This window comes from Dermacentor silvarum, chromosome 7 (assembly GCF_013339745.2).
Source record: "Dermacentor silvarum isolate Dsil-2018 chromosome 7, BIME_Dsil_1.4, whole genome shotgun sequence".
Taxonomy (NCBI): Eukaryota; Metazoa; Arthropoda; class Arachnida; order Ixodida; family Ixodidae; genus Dermacentor; species Dermacentor silvarum.
The window spans coordinates 56,209,270-56,231,365 of NC_051160.1; the positions used below are offsets into that span (position 1 = coordinate 56,209,270).

The 22,096-nt window shown below is 47.0% G+C and overlaps 1 pseudogene; it reads left to right on the forward strand.

Annotated features, from left to right (window-relative positions):
- The first annotated feature begins 5,592 nt into the window (after positions 1–5,592).
- LOC125946754 (dehydrogenase/reductase SDR family member 7-like) lies at positions 5,593–16,765 on the forward strand (annotated as a pseudogene).
- Positions 16,766–22,096: the final 5,331 nt, after the last annotated feature.

Consider the following 22,096-nt stretch of genomic DNA (forward strand, 5'->3'; position numbering starts at 1 on the left):
GTCTAAGTCATTCACCCAAGAGACCGGTGTGCCACAGGGAGGCGTGCTTAGTTGCACACTATTTATAGTAAAAATGAATTCCCTGCACACAGTCATTCCACGCACAATGTTTTATTCCATTTATGTCGACGATGTGCAAATAGCCTTCAAGTCATGCAATATTGCCATCTGCGAACGACAAGTGCAGCTTGGAATAAACAAATTGTCCAAATGGACAGATGAAAATGGTTTTAAAGTAAATGCCCAGAAGAGCACTTGCGTACTCTTTACTAACAAGAGAGGCGTAACGCCAGTCCCAAGTATTGCAATCAAAGGAGATGCGCTCTCTGTGAGCAGCGAGCACAAGTTTTTAGGTATCATTTTAGACTGTAAACTCACATTTATTCCTCATCTTAAGCATCTGAAGGCAAAATGCCTGAAGACAATGAACCTTTTAAAGCTTCTGTCGCGTACGTCTTGGGGCAGTGATCGAAAGTGTCTGCTTAACCTCTATAAAAGTCTTGTCCTCTCACGCCTTGATTACGGGTCAATAATTTATAGTTCTGCAACGCCAAGTGCGTTAAAGATACTAGACCCCGTGCACCACTTAGGCATCCGTCTTGCGACTGGTGCTTTCAGGACAAGTCCTATCCAGAGCCTCTACGTAGAATCGAATCAGTGGTCGCTTCATCTGCAGCGGTCATACAGCAGTTTTACATATTTTCTGAATGTACAAGCGAACATTGAACATCCTTCTTATTCAACAATAAACGATGTGACCGCTGCCACACTCTTCCGTAACCGACCTGCAGCGAGAAAGCCGTTCTCTTTGCGTGTGAGGAACCTCAGTGAGGAAATGGGTGTTCCGCTGCTTGAACAATGTCCTATGGCTCCAGCGAAACTATTGCCGCCGTGGCAGTGGAAGCTCATAGATTGTGACACATCATTTATAGAAGTCACGAAGCATGCGCCAGAGGCACACATTAAAATGCATTTCCTAGAACTCCAATCTAAATACTCATGTACAGAGTTTTACACAGACGCTTCCAAGTCACATGCCGCGGTATCTTATGCAGCCATCGGTCCATCGTTTTCGGAATCCGGTGTACTGCACCCGGAGACAAGTATCTTTACGGCTGAGGCCTATGCAATATTATCGGCTGTAAAGTTTATAATGAAATCAAAACTTAAAAAGACTATCATATTTACAGACTCGCAAAGTGTTGTGAAAGCATTGCAATCACTCTGTAAACACAAAAACCCTGTACTTAATGAGCTCTATTCCATTCTGTGTAAAGCGTATATATCTAACCAGCATGTGATTATATGCTGGTTGCCGGGCCATAGAGGCATTGAGGGTAATGTTCGAGCAGACCAAATGGCCACATCAGTTACATCTCAGGCATTACATCTCCCTACAGCTGCTGTTCCTGCAACAGATTTGAAGCCTTTCCTGCGAAAGAAACTGCGAAGCCACTGGCAACGCATGTGGGATGCAGAAAGAAATAACAAGCTTCACTTGATAAAACCACAGTTAGGTTTCTGGCCCCCCGTAACGAAAACACGACGAACTGATGTCCTGTTCTGTCGTCTAAGAATAGGACATACATATGGCACCCACAATTTTTTGCTTACTGGTGATGAACCGCCAACCTGCGGTAGATGTGGTGAGAGGCTGACCGTCCTCCATGTCCTCGTGGAGTGTCGGGAAGCCGAAACAGAGAGAAAGAAATATTTTCCTCAAGCGTACCGGTATCATGTGCCTCTTCATCCCATCATGTTTCTTGGTGAAGAACCACTTTTTAACGCCAAAGCAGTCGTCGATTTCTTGAACGATGTGGTCCTGCATGTTATTAGCCCATTAAGGTCGTAGCGCATCCTCTCTCCAGAGGATGCCGCTGCGATAGTAGTTTTTATAGCACATGCCTCCAGGCCCTTGTGGTTCAAGGGCTCTGTTTAGGCAGTAGTGCTTCTTGCCAATTGCATCTTAAATATTTTAAATACCGTGTCATTCTTTCTCAGTGCATTCTTCATTTCATAGTACACCTCATGAGTCATTGCCATGATTTTAGTACATGTATATTTTACGCACTTTACAGCGATTATTTTTAGGCCCCTTTACAGCCACGCTTCATATACTTCTCAAAATTCATCGCTCCACTGCACACTCACAAACACTGGCATGGCGCTCTTTGGTCATAACTGGCCCTTGCGCCATAAAACACCACACATCATCATCATCACATATCTCCAGGCCCTTGTGTTTCAAGGGCTCTGTTTTAGGCACTTGTGCTTCTGGCCGATTCTTACGTCTGTGATATTTTGTCTTATGACTCTTTTGCAATGCATTGTTCATGTCTATAGTACACATCATTAGTCATTGCCATAATCTTATTACGTATAGATTTTACGCACTTTACAGCGACTGTTTTTAGGCCCCTTTACAGCCATGCCACATCTCTTCATGTAATTGACTATTCATATATCATTAACAAGTCATTACCATCGTCTTGGCGCTCTTTGGCCATAACTGGCCCTTGCGCCAACAAACCACAATAATCAATCAATCAATCATCAATCACCAATTACTGCATCTTAAATATTTTAAATGTCGTGTCATTCTTTCTTAATGCATTCTTCCCTTCATAGTTGTGGGAATTATGAAGGTTCATATTTCCCCGCGTCCTTACGCGCGCCACGGAAGTGAGGAGAGCAGACGCCTTTTTCCCTCTTCCCGTTCGGGGAGCCAAACGGCTTTTCGTGCGGTGGCGCGATCCTCTTGGAAACCGGTTGCAAACGCAGCGGTGACGTGTACGCGGAGCCCCGCGCTCATTGGACCGAGCCCAGAACGAGGCGGGACGGGCGCGACCGGCGCACGCCGGAGAAAGAGAGACGACTGCGAGCCGCGACGAAGGACGGAGCTCAGGTAACCATTTTGTTCCCTTCCTTTGTCGTGCCCTACCTCGTTCGACCACTATCGACCCCGACAAACGTCGAGGTCGACTCTATAGCCTGCTTCCACGCGAATTCCCATGGAGCAATAAACCCTTTCTATACTTGTTACACTATCGTGTGTTGTCGTGTTTCTGCCTGTCTTTGTACCGCCGAACCCCGGTAGTACAAGGCAAGCACACGGGAGTTGGCCGTCAAGCCTAAGCCTTACGACAAAGGCGGCTTGAGAGAACCCGGAGACTACATAGTACACCTCATTAGTCATTTCCATGATTTTAGTACCTGTATATTTTACGCACTTTACAGCGATTATTTTTAGGCCCATTTACTGCCACGCTTCATCTACTTCTCAGAATTCATCGCCCCACTGCACACTCACAAACACTGACATGGCGCTCTTTGGCCATAACTGGCCCTTGCGCCATAAAACACCACACATCATCATCAATATACAGACTACGTGAAGTTGCTAGAATGCTCACGAGGATTTCGCAAAAGTGTTACTCGCAAACTTGTGGTATATTTCAGAAGGGTGCGTAATACATGAATTTTGTCTGATTGTGATGTATTATTAGGAGAAATTTACAGAAGTTTGATATCGTGTTTCATTGCTGAATGAAAGAGTTGCAAACTTAATAGTTCGTATTTTGGAAATGTGTACTACTTTTCAGAAAGAAAGGTGGCGGCCTAAATGAAAAATTCGCTTCCTACAGCCACTAGATTTGAACTTTGTTTAAGAAAAATGCAACAAACCTCATCAAACTTGTAGCAGTGGTTACCGAGACACGATTTCCTCCTTCCCGTGTATTTAGGTAGGAGCCGCCGACCTAAAGCTCTTCAAGCGAAATTTTTTGTACTTTGAGCAATAAATTGCGACATTCAAGAATTGCCATAATCACGTCTAATTCACGAGCTTTTCACGTCATTCATCATTCATGGGCGCGGCAAATACTGCAGTGGTTGGTCTCAAAGCACTTGTGTGCGAGACAAAAAAAAAAAGAAAAAAAAACTAAAAATATTTCTAGAAGGTGTTTGACGGTGAACAGTTAGCCTCAATAAAAGTGCTTAGCCTTTGATGATCGTATAAATTGGCATTAATTGGATAAACACTTAATCTCTGGCGAAATATATGTTCAACAAAAACTGCCATTAGATTGTTGCGCAATTACAGTTGATATAGTATTTAAAGTAGGTTAATCATGTTTCACGCGAGGTATACAGGCAAATCGACGGAAACCCTCTATCGACCAAGAAGCTGCACTTACAGCCGGCGTCGATAGCTTACGGTTCGCAGGTCACAGAAAACTGAATTTTCCGACATGTCTTGTCACTGTAGTCAGCAGAACCGTTCATCATAATGTTAGATGCTTTCGCGCACTTTGGGGTTTTTACCTTGTTCCCCAAAAATCATCGTCAGCTACCTTGCACGCCTTTCCGTTCTTTAACGCTGTGGGCTCGGTGCTTCCTGGTCCCAAACTACATGCGCGCTATCGGCATGCCATGCTATAAGTTGACATTCTACGAAAGTAGCAAGCACAGATTTCAAATGCGTAAGCATTCTCTGCCTACCCAACCAGGAAACCCGACCATCCGTCCGGACGTCCGCCAGCCACCTAAGATGATCGCTCTCAAGATAGATAGGGCAAGAAGCAGCGAGCGAATCGACCTTTGTGGTACCTCTCCCTTCAACGCGAATTACGCCTGGAGAACACAGCGCACACGAGGTTATCAGCACTCGGCGCACAATGTACCACTCGCAGGTCGCTTTCAAGATAGGGCCCGGGTGGCCACGCCAAAGGCAGCAGTTGATAATGGTTCGCATCGAGAGGAGGCAGCGTCATCGACCATGTATACCTATACGTACGAGCTCTCGCACACGTGACGCTGTTCAGTTACGTCACGTACTATACAGCACGCATCGGCCAGCGCTCACCTTCCACGAAACAGCGGCATCATCCAAACGCACCGTCATATAACACGAGTGAACATGGCGACTAATCGTCTCCTTCGTCGTCTCATGCTGGTTGGTCTCAGTTAACATCTCGGTGTTGCAGCCGCGCTTTTCCGTTTCGCGATTCTTTCGCGGCCCGTTTCTCGCAATTATACCAAACACAGCGGCGTACGACGACGAAGAAGCAGGTGATTATAGTAACAAACGTTTACGCATCATTTAGATAACGCTCACGGGAGATTCTGTGAGTAATTGTTTGCGAATGTATAGAAAAATTCCAAAACCATGCCACGTGTGCAGGCTGCGCAAATATTCAGCTCTTCCTCGGACTTCGTGTACCGTAAACTTTTCACTCCGACTGCGTGTGCCACGGCGATATGCACGTACAGTACGTTGCACCCAGACGAACCAGCTACAGGGTGAGGAGGAGGACGGGTCTGCGTTAAATCGGCGGGTCTGTGAAACAACAGCTGCCGAGCTGCGATCGCAGGCCGGCGGGAAAACAATACAATTGGAACAGCGCGCCTCACACGCTCGCACTTGGAAGCGAATAACTCTCACTGATAAAAAGAAACTTGGCGGGCCCGAGAGAGTGGCTGGGAGATAGGGAATGAGAGAGAACCGCGAGTCCGTGACCCCCAGGCTATTGCGGACTCCCGATAACGCGTCGTCGGCTGTGCAACGACATCTGAGCGGGGTTTTTTTTTGTGTGCGTGCCAGTCTTTCCCTCACTGCGTGATCCGCCGGCTGTGCTGGAGCCATCATGCTGTGCTGCGTGGCTCTCGGCTTCGCCGCACTGGGCGTCGTCGCCCTCGCGGTTGTCGCCTTACTGGTTTCGCTACCACACCGATGCCTGCTGGAGTCTCATCTTTGCCGAGCACTTCGGCACCTCGCCGGGTGAGCCAGCCTGTCGTGTCTCTAACTTTTTAACATCTCCTTTTTAAGTACTAACTTTCTGTTGCTACCGTCGTCAGCAGCGCGTGCGGGCACCTTTTTGTTTTTTGACACATCAACAACATTGGGCGGTCAGTGGGGGCGTAGTGAGCGGAGCTTTGCCATGTGGAGTAATTGATTGTTCAGTCGGTCGATTCATGATCCGAACGTTTTTTGCATTCCGCAGCCATTGAAATGTGGTCGCCGCGTTGGGGAATCGACCCCACGACATCGTGTTTCAGCAGTAGAACGCCATATAAGTATAGGCAATTACCCGCCGTGGCGGTGCTCAGTAAAGTGTGGCCATGCCAATCGAAAATTGCAACCCTTCCGCCAATCGTGAGGGAAAAAAAATGGCTGCTCCCTCCTCCCTATTTTTCTTCCTTCTCCTCACTTCCCACGTTACTGCAGTTCAGTAATAGTAATTTACTGTGATCTTCCGCATGTCCCATGCAGTTTTCAAGGGACACTGTAGAGTAATTTCGTTAAGTTGTAGAAATGTAGTTTGGTAATACAGCACAACCTATTTTTTTTTAATCTTCAGCCTCAGTTTAACAGCATGTCATACGAAGGGCCTTCTCGTATTATTAGTAACACTATTAACTGCTACAATAGTAGCACTAATAGTAAATGGGTCACTTGAAGCTAAACATTTCGACAGAATTACCTGTCTGGTTGGGAAAATTGATTAAGCGGGCTAGAAAATTTCCTTATTTGGTTGGAGTCAATCTCTAAGTCTTAACCTAAATGGCTCACTGCAACAAAATCCGAGCGTTGCTGATTTGTCTAGACTGATCAGGGCAGAGTTTTGGAACGGGCAGCTGACACGATGCACCATACGCATAGAAGCTGATCGAAACTGGCATCCGCGCGTCGGTTGCTGCATGCATTTCGCTTCAGCCCCCGTGGTTTTAACCCCATGAACAGTAAGTATTATGCTTCTGATACCCTGGAGCGAAGTCTCAGATGTAGATAGTTCAGAAAATCAACCACAAATATTTAATCACTGTGCGAGTTAAGTTTATGACTCAAATTCGAACCCGCCGCGGTGGATCAGTCAGATAAGGCGTTGCGATGCTGAGTACGGCGGCCGCATATCGACGGAGGATAAAATTCGAAAACGCCCGTGTGCTTGCGTTACAGTGCACGTTAAAGAACCCCGGGTGGACAAAAGTATTCCGGAGCGGTAATACGGCGTGCTGCTCCATAATCAGAACTGGTTTTGGCACGTAATACCCCAGAAAGAAAGGAGAATCGAACTTGTTTCGCTGCCGTAATGAGCAGTAGGTAGCTGGAAGTGCTAAATACCACTGTGCTGTGGCACGGCTTTGACGCCAGGCAATTTGCGCGGGATTTCACGCGTCGCACATGCAGTGGTGACATCTGTTTTTATACTGTATTTCGGAGGCAAGCGATACATAAATGCAGAGCGACGATGTTGTATCTGCGTCGACAGTCTGCTGCGGCGACAGTCTGCTGTTGCAATTAAGAGGGTTTAGACTAAGGTGAACGAATCACAGAAGTACGCCGATTTATTATTATGAAATATCGGTTGTTTAGAGAAAGAAATGCGTTCTCAAATGACCATCGACAAAATTGAAAACACACTGTCCTTTCTTCACTCACTCACTCACTCACTCACTCACTCACTCACTCACTCACTCACTCACTCACTCACTCACTCACTCACTCACTCACTCACTCACTTAGTCACTCACTCATCACTCACTCACACTCACTCACTCACTCACTCACTCACTCACTCACTCACTCACTCACTCACTCACTCACTCACTCACTCACTCACTCACTCACTCACTCACTCACTCACTCACTCACTCACTCACTCACTCACTCACTCACTCACTCACTCACTCACTCACTCACTGAACGCATGTCTGCCGCGTAACTTCGCTTTCAAATATCAGCTGTATTGGCGCCAGACCACACATCACGACCTTTGCAGCATGCTATCAGGTCGCTTGTTTTGCACTGCAGCCTGAGGTTTTCGATGGAGACAGAAAATCGTCGAGTCGTCGTTGTAAACTGCAACGATGTAGAGCTCTGTCACTGTCTGTGAGTCAGAGAAGGTGAAAACTGGTGGGGCGTGGAATACGAAGAAGAATTAAAAGATACGGGCGTGTAGATACTAGAGTGAACGACAATGTGAGAGTGAAGATAAGATCAGATGATTGTCGCGAGAACAATGAATTCAAGTTGCCTGCCACTAGACGCAAGCGTCTGCAATAAATAGTCGATCTGTATTGTTCTGTGCCGGGAGGCACTGCCAGCACTGAATTAAAGGTGTTATCTTATCTATGAGAAGTTTTATTCCACTCGAGGGAAACCACACTTTCCAACATGTCAGAGTACCGTATGGAGCGCGATCCATAAACAAGCAGGAGAGGGCTGGAATTAGTGTTTCGCGTGGCGTCAATAACTCAAACTGAATTCCCTGGTACCTCAGCAGTACGTATTGAAGTTTTTACCTTAAATGCATGATGCGAATAAATGAGTCGTTTCTCACTCTGTTCCGAGCTTTATCGTACGTAATGTCATAGAAAAAGAAAACAACGCGCAAGAGCGCAGTCACGTCATTTCTTCATACCCAGCACGCTTTCTTCAGAGCTCCGCAAAAAATAACCACGTCAAAGATAACGTAGTGGTCTGAGCACGCTCTCCAAGTTTTCAGATACAACGTATGCTCTAACACAAAAGCTTAAATTAAACGACCTTAAGCAAGGCATGTGAAGCCTCAGTTCTCGATATACTTAGCTAAGTAATGTGCTCGTAGGTTGAAGGATCCTTCTATTTTGTAGTGAGCAGTCATGCTTGTAGTATATATAGCAGCCATCGTATACACAACCAAAGAATGTCGGTCCCTAGTTTCCTGATCCTCGCTTCAAGAGAAGGTTTAGGATAATTTAAGCTAAGTATGCGGGTGCTAGTTGATTCCATATGTACATGAGCAGTAGTTGAGAATGCTAGTCCAATTTCTTCAGTTCTGTTGAATGTGCGAGCGCGGTAGTGTATGCATAGACTGCGTTATCATTCACGGCGGATAACCACGTGTTATACGCTTCTGATGCAGCAACCCTCAGGCGCCAGGTAGCATGGATCACCGGCGCTGGGAGCGGCCTGGGCCGTGCGACGGCACTCGAACTCGCCTCTCATGGCGTCAAAGTCGTCCTCTCCGACGTCGACGAGCAGGCCGTCGAAGACGTCAAGTACACGCTCGTAGGTAAGGTGACATTGCCTGAGCGTACGCCAGGAAGAATGGGAGGAAAAACAAGAGGGGGAAAGCGGAGAGCTTATCAGCATGGTCAACGCAATAGATGCTGGCCGAGCCCTGCATACCACTTACGCATGTTGCACTGTACTCAGCGCTGTTCAGCTTGCCCTCCCAGATTTAAGAAGTGGTGCACCATCAGTACAGTGCTCGAAGGAAACCTGTGTGGCGAGGCAGTACCATAACTTTTAGAATTTTGATATTGATGTGCCTACTGAATGCAACATTCCTTTACCTTTAGATAAAACATCGAAAACTCTATTCATCGGTTCCGGCTGGGCACCGCCTGCACAAACAACTTTATGCGATTAGCATTTCCTTGCTACTTCATGAATTTTGTTTGAATCTTACACCGACCCAGTGGTTCAGATTGTTTACCAGCTTGGGTCCTTAGGTGTGTACTCATAGCCGTTCCACTGTGGTCATTACAGCTTCGTCATCTGACTTTCGTTACGTCGTAGTGGTCGCGCCTTCTGCGACAACCCAGTGAGTGGCCCAATTTGTGTAATAGCTTAGAGCTTCTAAGTATGGGCTCATGGCCGTGATGTCGCCGTGGACGATGCATCGTCGTCAGTCTAGCTTTGTCATCCAACCCTCGTCATTCCGTTGACGTGACACCATCTTCGTCACACACTCGTCATGCATTCGTTGTAATACGGTCATCGTGATGGCGTCACGTTCCTTCCATCGTATCCATTCTAACTTCATCATCCAACTTTCATCATGCCGTCGCCGTCTCGCAGTCGTCTTCATACGATTGTCCCCATGTCGTCGTCGTCACGTATTACCCACGTCATTACTTCAGTGACGTCACCTCACTTGTGGTCACGCTGTCCTAGTCATGTGACCGTCCGATCGTCGATCCATCAATGTCATTCCTTCTTCTTCATTACACCGCGCCGTCACTGCGTCGGCTTCATACAGTCGTAGTCACGCCGCCATGCTCACGTGAGACCTTGGAAAGCGACTGCTTATAGCAAAGTGAGGCTTTACCTGATTGTGTTGCATATAGCAGACGCAACGGAAGTCTCCTAGCTACATTGCTCGAATGGGAATCGCATTACGTCGCCAGTCATCGTGAGATGAGTTCTGTCGTATTTTTTTTTTTTTTTACTGTCGCTGTGTATATGCGATATTATTGTGGTCCGCATTGTTGCCTAAGTGTTTCTTTGTTATGTGATGTTGTGGTTGGTAATATTGGTTTAAGAGTGTAATCGTAATGTTGTGTTGTTATTTTGACTTCTATGTGAAAACGAAACTTTGGTGTAAATTTGTGTTGTATGTTGTAGATGTATGTGGTGGTCGCCACATATTCAAGAGGCAATGGAGTAGTCGGCCCGTATTTGTGCGCCAACATTTCCTTATATCTCGTCAAAAACGATAAAAAAGAAAAAAAAACTGGAACACGCATTCGCCTTGGGTGAGTGCATGATGTGCGCATGTAACCGTTGTTCCTTCGTAAGCCTGAGTATGGAGGGGGGTGGGGGAGGGACTGACGTTATCTAAGCTAGGTGGTAAAGCCTTAAAAGATGTCGCCGAAAGGATTCTTTAGCTAGAGTTACTGTACATGGCTCCGAGCCATATACGATAACTGTTTTTAGTCATGAGAGATAGAGAGATTGTGGAGAGGAAAATACACTATTTTCTGCAGCCTTTGGCGAGCACATCTGAGCGGCTTGGAGAAAGGGCGAGGTGGACAAAAAGAAAAAGAAGAGATGAACTTGTCGCGGTCACAGGACCCATGGTTGACAGCGGCAGGAAAGTGGCACATTTACAAGTTAGACACCAGCCTCCTCTAGGAACCTAAGGAGGCGGAGCTGTGGTGGCGGCCGGGGAACAGCAAATGTGACGCCGGCACCGAGGACACTGTTGCGCATGAAGGAGGAAACTCGTTGTTGGTTCGATAGTTATACCAAAGCGCGGTCAGTATGGTTATTAATCGGTTGTGTGCGCAGAGGAATTGGTTTCATGTTGGCATGAAGCCTTTCAATGTGTACCGTACAGCGTGTAATCCTCAAGGAGCGAAGTGGCGCATGACTCGCGGAGGTTGTGCACACGCGTAGTCGGCATACTGTGAAAAGGAATTTCGGAATACCGTACATGTGTGCACGAGAAGCAATAGCTTACACTTAGTGAAAATTTGAAACGGTGGACGTGGTTTCTAGCGCAGGAACTTCTGAGCGAAAGAGATGTGCTGGTCCTTCCCATGGACGTGACAAAGTTCGACGAGCACTCCAAGCTCTTCGAGAAGGTACTCGAAAGGTTCGGCCGTCTAGACATCCTCGTCAACTGCGCGGGTCGTTCCCAGTCGGCCCGATTCCAGGACATCAGCATGGAGGTGCGTCGCCAAATGCCCGGCGTCATTCTGGCGCCACTCGGACATAGTGTCGCGTTGTAGTGATGGGGAAGAACCAAGTGCTGGCAGCATTGCGAGTTGAGAATCTTAACGCTACGGGCGAACTTGTGCCTAGAGAGAGATAAGCAATGCTAAAATCGCAACGACAGCGGCGAACACAGTCGTCGGTCGTCCAATCTGATATCACAGGTTCGTCACCTATTTGTATAGGGTGTCCCAGCTAACTTCAGCCAAGCTGTTCAACGAATATATATATATATATATATAATATATATATATATATATATAAACTTTTTGAGGAAAACGATGTTTTATGCATTGAAGCGCAAAGTTAACTGGAACACCCATGCATTTCGTTAGACCTCTGGCTACCGAACACGGAGGTCTTGAAATCGTGCCTTGCCCCTGTTTTTTCAATATATATATATATATATATATATATATATATATATATATATATATATTGGTCGAACAGCTTGGGTAAAGTTAGCTGGGACACCCGGCACATTTATCACTGTGCCTTCCTGACTAATCTATGGTAATAGCTTACATTCGTGAATTTAGAACACTACTCCCGTTGCGCGCGCAATTCAATTAAACGAGACTTTTTCGCTACTGAAGGGGCAACAATATTAAAAAAAAAATTGGATACAGTAGGCGTGCCTTGTGCCGAGCGACAACTTCATAACAGCCATAATGCGGTGAGAAACGGTCACTGGCGAAAAATATAACGATCTACCCGTGATAACATAGTAATATACTATATTTAAGCGTTCATAGGACCCATCATCCATGCTTCACCTAGCGTGGCCCACAAGCGTTGCGGGCAACTCGAAAACAAGTTCAGTACCAGAGTAGAAATGATTGGGCATTTTTGTGTAAGTGATCTAAATTTCATAAATCAGAATTGTTAGCATTGAGACAAACAATATGGCTTAACTTAGCGTCTCACACGTTAGGAGCACAGTTTTGTAAAAATGAAGCCAGGCAGATGCCGAGGGAACGACATCTATTGTATCATGGCCGGTGAACATAGTATGCCACTCGTTAGTAATTCTTCGTCTTTCAGGTTTTACTTTTGGGATGCCAGAGTGATCGAGTTTCTTACTAAAATTACCAGGGCGAAATCTGGCGCTGCCGTCGTTAGACCACTTTAGGAACAGCGGGTGTAGAGATTTTTATTAAGAGAGTGTCCAGCTTGAGAAAGTTAGCTGAAACTTAGCTGCGGCATCTGTTATTGTGCGTTTGTAGTTCAGCTGGGTAGCGTGCTAGTCACACAACATTTCTTTAGAGTTTCGCTTTGAGAACTACTTAATTCTATTACATAATTTTGAATAGATAAATAAGTCTTGACATTCGCGATTATGTGCGCCGCTAGATCAAAATTACTTTCTCGCAATGAATGATTATTTTAAATTGGGGTTTCTTAGTAAGTTAAAAATTGAATGAGGGCAATCGTGGCCCCACACACCAAATCTGGTACGGCGCTATTAGGTTGAAATAAGAAAGTGGAATGCTGTTCAAAGCTAAATGGTGTGAGTTGAGACAAATCCATTTGGGATATACGCATCCTTCTCATTAGCTTGATCAAGCGCTGTAACGTCGGAGCGCGCGCGCGCACTAGTGACATGTTATTTTTAGCAAGAAATGCTATGGCTGCAGAAATCCACATGACACGCCAGGCGTCACGTGCAAAAAAAAAAAAAAAAAACGCAAGGACAAGCAGTATTAAGAAAACGAAACGCCATGTAAAATCCATTATTTCTTTATTAAAGGCGACACAAAATACAAATGTTTAAAGAGATAAGGCTTCACATAGTGCAAATCAACACTTTGCTTTGCTTCAACGCTTCCATTGCTTATGTTCCAAGGGAAAGAAGTGGAATGCTGTAGAGAGGATAAACAGTTGTTGATCGACCGAGAATACGGCGCTTGCTGCCTTTGCGGACTATGTTACGTGTTTTGCGTTGCCCATTTCGTCCCTCGGCAGGTCCACAAGGCCATGTTTGACCTCAACGTGTTCAGTCACGTGCACCTGACTCAGACCGTGATTCCACACTGGCTAGAGCGGAGGAGCGGTCACGTGGTCGTGATCACCAGCGTTGCCTCCAAGATCGGTGAGCACTTCGACGAGTGTGTTTTGCCCCTGTGAATCGGGACAGGAATTGTAGTGTTGTTATCGCTTCCGCTGTTGTGTCATGGTACACGGTGCCCCTTCGTAGCAACGCCTCACGAACATTTGCCCGAAATGTATCCTGGCTCAGCGGTTATTCGAGAGAGAGAGAGAAACAACTTTATTTAAGTGAAAAAGGACTGCCATCGAACCGTTAACTACTCTTAAAGCAAAATCATGTACGCGAACACACGTCTTTGATTAGAGTCACTACAACTAAAATATTTTGTATTACAAGTAGCCATGATTGTGCTTTAGACTCATTTATTCTCATTCGCATTATACATTCAATCAGTGTTCAGAGCTTGGGAACTTTATCGCGGGACCAGCAACCGATTTCACTATTAAATGCATGCAAAACGCAGAAATACTCTCATGAGACAATCACTGGACCAATTTTAATGAAGTCTGTTGCATTAAGAGAGAAAGGTGAATTCTAGCAAATGTAGGAAACAGAATTTTGATTGAACGCCTTATATTATTTTTTTTAAATTGTCGCAAATTGCTTAAAAAATTGAAGCACGCCGTTTACAAATCCGGAACTCTGTACCAAAAACAGATATCACAATTATGTAAACTGCATAATTTAGATCATCTAAAGCGGACGGTACTAGAGGCCATCAAGTCATCAGGGGTGTCACTCTGAAGCCGGAAAAGCGTTGCTTGGCTCACGATGAGCTTCTGTTTCTGGGTCACGTCATCAGCAAATCTGGAGTCCGTCCTGATCCGCAGGTGCTTGAAACGGACAGATATTTTTGAAAAAGAAAAGCAGTATTTTAATCCCCGCATTGATTATATTGCCGCAGACGTTTGCTTATTTTGAGTGCGACAACTTATGCGCCCTTTCTATGCTTTCTCCTCAGCCCTGCCCGACTCGGCCACATACAATGCGACCAAGGCGGCTCTGCACGTAAGTTCCGCTTTCGCCTCGCTTATATTAAAGGCTCATCGCGACCTGTCACAGAGTGCCGCGCCAATATTTTGTCTTGTTTCTTGTTACTCTCGACAGCGGCTGCTGAATGTATCGGCGTGAAGGAAAAGAGGTGCAAGAAAAAATTACTTCATAAACGCGCGTAATGCGCAATTAAAGTAGGTTAAAGCAATTCACAATCGCTTTTATGCCTGCCGAGGGCTTTTCACTTATGAAAAGTTCATAAAGTGTCAGGACACCCGCTAAAGTTCAGACTACTAGCACATTAGAAACAGCCAAAATTAAGAGCATGCTGAAGACACCCTCGAAATAAAGTTCTGGGATGCCGGGGACTGACGATCGTACGTGCTGGTGATGAGAGTACAAGAAGAAATTTGTTATACTCGTTTGTTTCTATAGAATGCGTTGCCTGACCTCTCATCTACACCCCAGCCTCAGGCACTCAGTTGCAGAAATTCTCAGTAATGTGCGTGGCTGGGCGAGGTAAAACAGTGATAGAAACTAAAACAAACAATAAAAAGGAAACAAGAACAAACAAACGTACCCAGGTATAAGGGGAGCAGCAACTGATCGCGGCATTGCTTTGTAGATTATACTCTCGTCGCTTTCCGAACTGTTGCATTTTGTTGTTGATTTGTTGCACTGTTGCCATTCCGTCTTCTTGCAGTTCCTCTTTCTTCATTTCTGTACTTTTTCTGGCCCCTCTTTTGAGGCAGACGTGTGTTGTGGCCGTTCTGGTGGCAGTTGCAATGTGTTTCGTTCATTTTATTTGCGCTTACACGTAATCCTGATAACAGCAACAATCATATCACAGAGAGCGCGTATAGTTCTTTTTGATGACCCCTCGTTCTTCGGCTTCGTCGGGATGCGCGCAGGGTTACTTCGAAGGCCTCTGGTCCGAGGTGTTCGACAAGGGCATCCACGTCACTCTGGTCTGTCCTGGACCCGTGGCCACGCCCATCCGCCAGAAGTGCTTCAGCGACGTCCTGGGCAAGACCGAGAGCTTCAAACCGGCGCCGGCGGGCAAGAGCAACAAGATGGCGCCCACCCGTGCCGCGCAGCTCATCGTGCTCGCGGTGGCCAACAAGCTCGAGGAGATCTGGTTCGGCCCGCAGCCGTTTGTCGTGTACGCCTACCTGGCGCAGTACTTCCCTACAATATTCAAGAGGTACGTCTCTGCTTGAGTGAAGTTGACAGACTTGCGCCCAGGCAGTGTGGTTAGGCCTCGCTTAATACGGCAGTTGTCGCCACATCACCGCAGCTGATATAAGAAACCTGCAAGTGCGCTTGTACACACACACCTTGTCCGACCCAACCAAGATGGCGGAGCTCGGGCTAGAATCGTAGTTATTGCGTAACTATGGAGACTGACGACATCATTCCTGCCAACATGGGTTTCCCGAAACGTCCAAGCTTTCAAATCGCGTGTCTTAGCTTTAACAGTGCTGCTCGCAGGAACGCCGCGCGGCCAGCTTAAGTTTGTTAGGGCAAGATAGTTGTGCGGGAAAGTCTGCTAACGGGATTCCGCATATTGTGTAAACACCTGTAAAAGAACATTGTTTGACCGGCTGCCCTTCTGCCGCAGAACAGCTGAAGCGTTCTCCTTGAGCTTGCGGTGTTCGCAGTGGTCTGTGGGGCGGGTGAAGTCGAGTCAAATCGTGGAGATAGGGCGGAATCGAGGAGGTCGGGTCGGCTGCACTGTGTCTCCCTTCCCACGGAGCTAGCCTCTGGCCCTGTCAATATAGGGAAAGCCAAGCGCGCGCTTTCTAAACTAGTGGAATGCTTCAGCAATTTTTCACAGCGTGGCCTGTTAGTATGAAGTTTGCGACTAAGGACATGCTAAGACAAAATGATCATACGAAATATGTTACTTTGCGTGGCACCTACGTCACGCATTTCTCGCATGCAAGAACCACTACATTAATGGATAGCAAGAGCACCAAAAATATGTAGATACCACCCATAAATTATAAATGTTTAAGTCATTGGATCATTACCGTCTAGGAAGTAACCTCTGTGCTTCTCTCCTTTTCTCGTCGCAGGCGCGTCGTCCCTTCGATCTACCAGAAGGACCACATTGCGAAGCTGCGTGATGGCTGAGCCATGGGACTTTGTTAATGTTTCAATCTATGTCAATCATTCCATTCGAGAAAGAGAATGCGGATGATTTAAAGCCCGCCTTCCGAGCACATTGATAAGAAAGAGTTCACCGCGCGTAATCAACCTTATGTAAATAAAGAGTAATTTGTGTAAAAAAACTGTAAAAAATCAATACTTGTCTGCCTCTTTTCTTTCTCTGTTCCGCAATGTGATTGTTGTACTTTATATTGCACGCCAATGAGTACACGTAATATCACTCGCCACTGATCCAGGTACGCTGATACACGCACGTGCTTTGACTTACACCTTGGTAGTGTGACAGTACCACGTGCCGAGGAGCTCAAAACTTCCTAGTCAGCGGCACCCAGGATTCGTTCCTTTTGTCGCCTGTTCTAGTATTCAATGGAACACTGCTGGGCTGTTCCTGACTATCTGGAAACTCGTAACTACTATACCACTGTTTATCCCATCTTTCAAGAGGCGGTTGAGCATCCGCCTATTTCATTGAACTTCGACACCGTTCTCCGTCTGAATACGGTATTATCGTGGTAGTGGCGCTGCTCCGAGCACGGTACCTTTTGTACGGAGGTCAGTCACCCACACCACATCGCCTGTTTCCAGCATGTGGAGATGTTTACATCGGTGGCGTCCGTCAAAGTAGCGGTTCTGCCTCTTCCTGACGTTCCGATCATTATCCACCGCTTTTTTTCGGGCAGCACTTTCCCGGAGTGTGGTGCTAAGACAGCAAGCATTAGGACTCGAAAAAAATTATGGAGTTTTACGTGCCAAAACCACGATCTGATTATGAGGCACGCCGTAGTAGGGGACTCCGGAAATTTGGACCACCTGGGGTTCTTTAAGGTGCACCTAAATCTATGTACACGGGTCTTTTCGCATTTCGCCCCCATCGAAATGCGGCCGCCGTGGCCGAGATTTGATCCCGCGACCTCGTGCTCAGCAGCCCAAAACTATAGCATTGGGACACGAGTCCTGAGCCTTCTATTCATTAGGATCTTCGCTGGGCTGACTCCTAAAACACCAGGCGTTGTTCTATAAGCTAGTAAGGCCAAGTAAGGGTCATTCAATTTCAAAATGAGATGCTTAACCGTCTGTACCATAAGCTCTACTCTGTTTCCCTGGGGGCGCCTCGGACTCGAGGTAACATGACGGAAACCATATGATTTGGCAAATTGCTCTAACTCTGTGCTCACAAACAGGGGACCATTGTCGGTCACCATACATTCAGGAATACCATGTCTAGCGAAAATGCTTTTTAGTCTGTTTATCACAGTGGCAGTTTATCACTCTCAGGGGCATGTATCGCGCAAACACCACACTGTTTCACGAAGTACGCTATTTCAGTGCTAAGTCCTGGCCACCAGATGGAACCTTTAGCTATACTACGTACGGCATCGTGAGATGCCTTGATGACCGTCATGTATACATAGTGTTTCTTTTTGAAGAGCTTGAGGAATGATTAACCACATTCCATTTAGCAACAGTCCATTCACCAACCTAATGCATGCTCGATTCTGACAGTAAGATAGCCAGGAACATTTTGTTTCTTCGGCCAACCTGCCCTGCACAGTTTTCGCAGGCTTCTACTCACTACGTCGCTCGCTAGACCCTCTTTCACCCTTGTCAGGAAATCATCTCGTGTTTCTACGCCCAATAAACAAGTTTTCGAGTCGGCTGTAACTTCAGCGACCGTCAAGTAGCGTGACAGCTTTGTGTGAGCTAACGGGGAACGTGAGAGAGTGTCCTGCAGTGATGAGCGATTTTCCGGGACCATATACAACAGAAGAACTGTATCGCATCAGCCGTAAGCGAGAACGTTGAATTCTTGGGGGCATAGCATCAATTCTCATGTGACCCAACAATGATACTAAAGGTTTATGGTCCGTTTTGAAAACTAAGTCCTAACCACGTACATACTCATCAAACTTTCCGCTGCCCGTGTTAGCACAAGCGCTTCCTTCCCAATCTGGGAGTAGCGTTGCTCGGTTTAGTTAGCGAACGAGACGCGAACGCAACTGGTCTGCGTTCTCCATCTTTTTGTTTTTGAAACAAAACTGCTCGCAGACCAATAAACTAGGTGTCAGCAGGAAGAATTGTTGGTAGCGCAGCGTCGTACATCGACATACATCGTCGTACTGAACAAGTGAGATCTTTGAGGTTATGGAACGCTTTTTCCTGATCAGAGCCCCAAAGCCATTCTTTATCTCAGTGCAAAAGAACCCGTATAAGAGCAGTGACCTAAGTTAAACGTGGCAGGAAGCGTCTCAAATGATTGGCCATGCCTAGCAGGCTTCGTAGCTCAGTTACGTTTTTGGGTGGCTTCAAATCTTGGATAGCATTTATCTTAGCCGGATCGGAATCAATGCCATTTTCATTAAGAATATGGCACAAAAAACGTACTTGTTTAACCCCGGACAAGCATTTCTCTTTGTTCAATGTCACGTTTGTTTTTTCTAGGCGTGTAATCACTTCACTTAGCCGCTCATCATGCTGAGCTTTTGTTTCGCCGAACACTAGGACGTCCGTCGTCCGTAACGTTAACACCCGGAAGCCCACGGGAAATCTTCGACATTCTTTTTTGAAACTATTACGGAGCGGAAGTAATTCCAAACGCTAGTCGAGTAAAACAATATCTACCGAATGGTGTCAAGAATGTCGTTAGCTCTTCCGAGTCCTTATTGAGTCGCACCTGGTGGAAGCCCGCCGAGTTAGCGTCGAGTCTTGAAAACCACTTTGCGCCCGACAGTGAACCAAGAGCCTGATCTACCATTGGTAAGGTAAACCGCTCTCGACCTACGCACTTGTTCAATTTGGTGAGGTCTGCACCTAATCTCAAGTCTCCTGGCGGCTTCACGACTGGAACTATACCTGCACACTAATCGGTGGGGGCTATCCACCTTTCTAATTATGCCCATACGCTCCATTATCTCTATTTCGCGTTTCAGGGGCTCCCTGACGGGAACTGGTACTCTGCGTGGAGAGCTTATGGCATGTGGGATAGCACCGGGTTGTAGCCCGATTGTATACTGGCCGCGCCTCGTTCCCAGACTACAAAACATATGTGGGAAACGCGCCTGATACTGCAAGTTTCATGACAAGACTGCATCAGCAAATTTAACGATTCCAAAGATCTCTAGTTCTGGCAATTCTAGAAGGACGTCGCGCAATGGATTGACGACGTAAAATGTTTGATACGACGTTTTTCCTTTCCAATCAATCGCGGCTACAAATTTGCCTGGCACGCTCAGCTTACTGCCTCCGGCACCCTGTAAAACTTCATCCGCTTTCACTAGTCTGGTTGGTAATCCCGGAAACGTTGAAGGTAACACAGACACTTCTGCGTCTGAGTCTACCTTAGCAAGAATGTGCACGGAATTTATGCTTACCTGAACAAATCGCGCTTTCCCTATTAGCGCTTGCTGCTCCGACGAAAGTCTCTCCCGTTTCCTGATTAACGGCGGAAACGCCTACCTATCGTTCGGCGGAAGTAGTCCCTTTCTTCAGACAGGCTTTTTAGCAAAGTGTCCTTTGTTGCCGCAGTGGTGACACTTGGCAGCTCTAGCCGGGCACGCAGTCCTGGGGTAGGCGTCGCCGCTGCAGAAGCGGCAGCGTTCCTCCCGCGTTGGCCGTGCTGGCTGTGGTTTAGCTTTTAACAATGACCATGTGCGGTACACTTAGTGTACGCCACGTGTACACTTTGATGACACATAGCGTGAAGACAGGCTGGATGTGGCAATCGAAACAAAGAGTGTTTAACCTGCGCACGCTCCTGGCCGGGCTCCCTATATACGCAACGCTCTCAGAAGCTCTAGCTACAAATGGATTCGCAGCTAACGCTTGCTACAGCGCTGGCAAAAGATCGCCTAAATGAGAGTGTCCAAGAGCAGCAGTGTACTCTACGGGGAGACGATGGCCAGTTATCAGAACTTTGAGACCAAGGCCCCAATGTGGACGCTGTGGCTCAACAGAGACGCCGGCAGCAGTAGTAGTGGTTTTATTGAAGCAGAAAATGACGCTTATTTCTGCTTCAATAAAATCATTACTACTGCTGCTGGCGTCTCTGTTGAGCCACAGCGTCCACGTTGGGGACTTGGTCTCAAAGTTCTGATAACTGGCCGTCGTCTCCACGTAGAGTACACTGCTGCTCTTGGACGCTCTCCTTTAGGCGAGCTTTTGCCAGCGCTGTAGCAAGCTTCAGCTTCGAATCCATTTGTAGAGCTTCTGAGAGCGTTCCGTCGCGGAGCCCGACAACAAGTCTGTCTCTGATCATCCGTTCCTTCAGGCTGCCGAAATCACAACGGTCTGCCAAGACATGTAGCGCAATGACGAACTGTTCTACAGACTCTCCTGGCGTTTGAGCGCGTCTGTGGAAGCAGGCGCTCTCATACACAATGTTGCCTTGTTTCACAAAGTGTCCGTCGAAGTTTTTCTTGACGGCTTCATAGTCTTTAGCCTCTTCCTCTGGCAGACCGAACGTACTGAAGACCTCACGAGCTTGCCGTCCCATTGTGTAGAGTAGCATGAGAACCTGGGCTTCCCCGGAGCGTTCATTGAATCCCGTTGCGAACCGGTAATCGTCGAAGTGCTTGATCCACGCCGGCCACTGTGACGCGCGGTCAAAGTCCAGCGGTGGCGGTTGCAGGAGCCCATACAGGTGCATTGATGGCTTCTCTGACATCGTTGCTCGTAGCTGCGTCCGTTCAGAGGAAAGATTGTTCACCAGCTTCTCACACCGTGTCGCGATAAGACGCCGTGTCCCCAAGAACGCAGTCAGGACACTGTGCCTCGGGTGATCGAGGAGAGCCCCTTTTATTCAGCGAGCGCCTCTTATATAGGCTCCGCGCATCATGTGATCAATCGTGCAGACACAGACGCTGTTGGCGCCGCCTCTCTCATGTGGCGTCGCACGTACTTAACAGAACACGAACTGATTCCAACACATGGTTCAAGTGGTTCCTTAGAGTCTTTTGTATTATGTGGCGGTTCGTTGGCCTCTATCTCAACGACGCCCCAGACACAGTAGTCGAGCGGATTTAAATATGGAGAACTTGGAGGCCACAAGTTCGGAATGACGGGATCGTAGAATTTATCAGAAGACAGAAGGTCTCCCTTTCGAAAATCTCTATCCAGGGCTTTACAATGCTGGCAACTACGTACGCGGCAGCAATAAAGCAGAGTCCTTCTGCAAAAAAGTGTGGCGCCATGACGTCACCCTCGTTGCTGACGACGGCTAACACCATCACAGACGACGAACACTTTGTGTGCATCACTGTAGGCACCTCATCAGCGCTTGCGGCAAACCACCTGTCGTTACGGCGGTTAACTTTTGGTCTTGGTCAAAGTTCTTTTCATCTGAACCACCCCCCCCCCCCCCCCCCCCCAAAAAAAAAAAAAAGTTGTCGCAGTTTCACCTG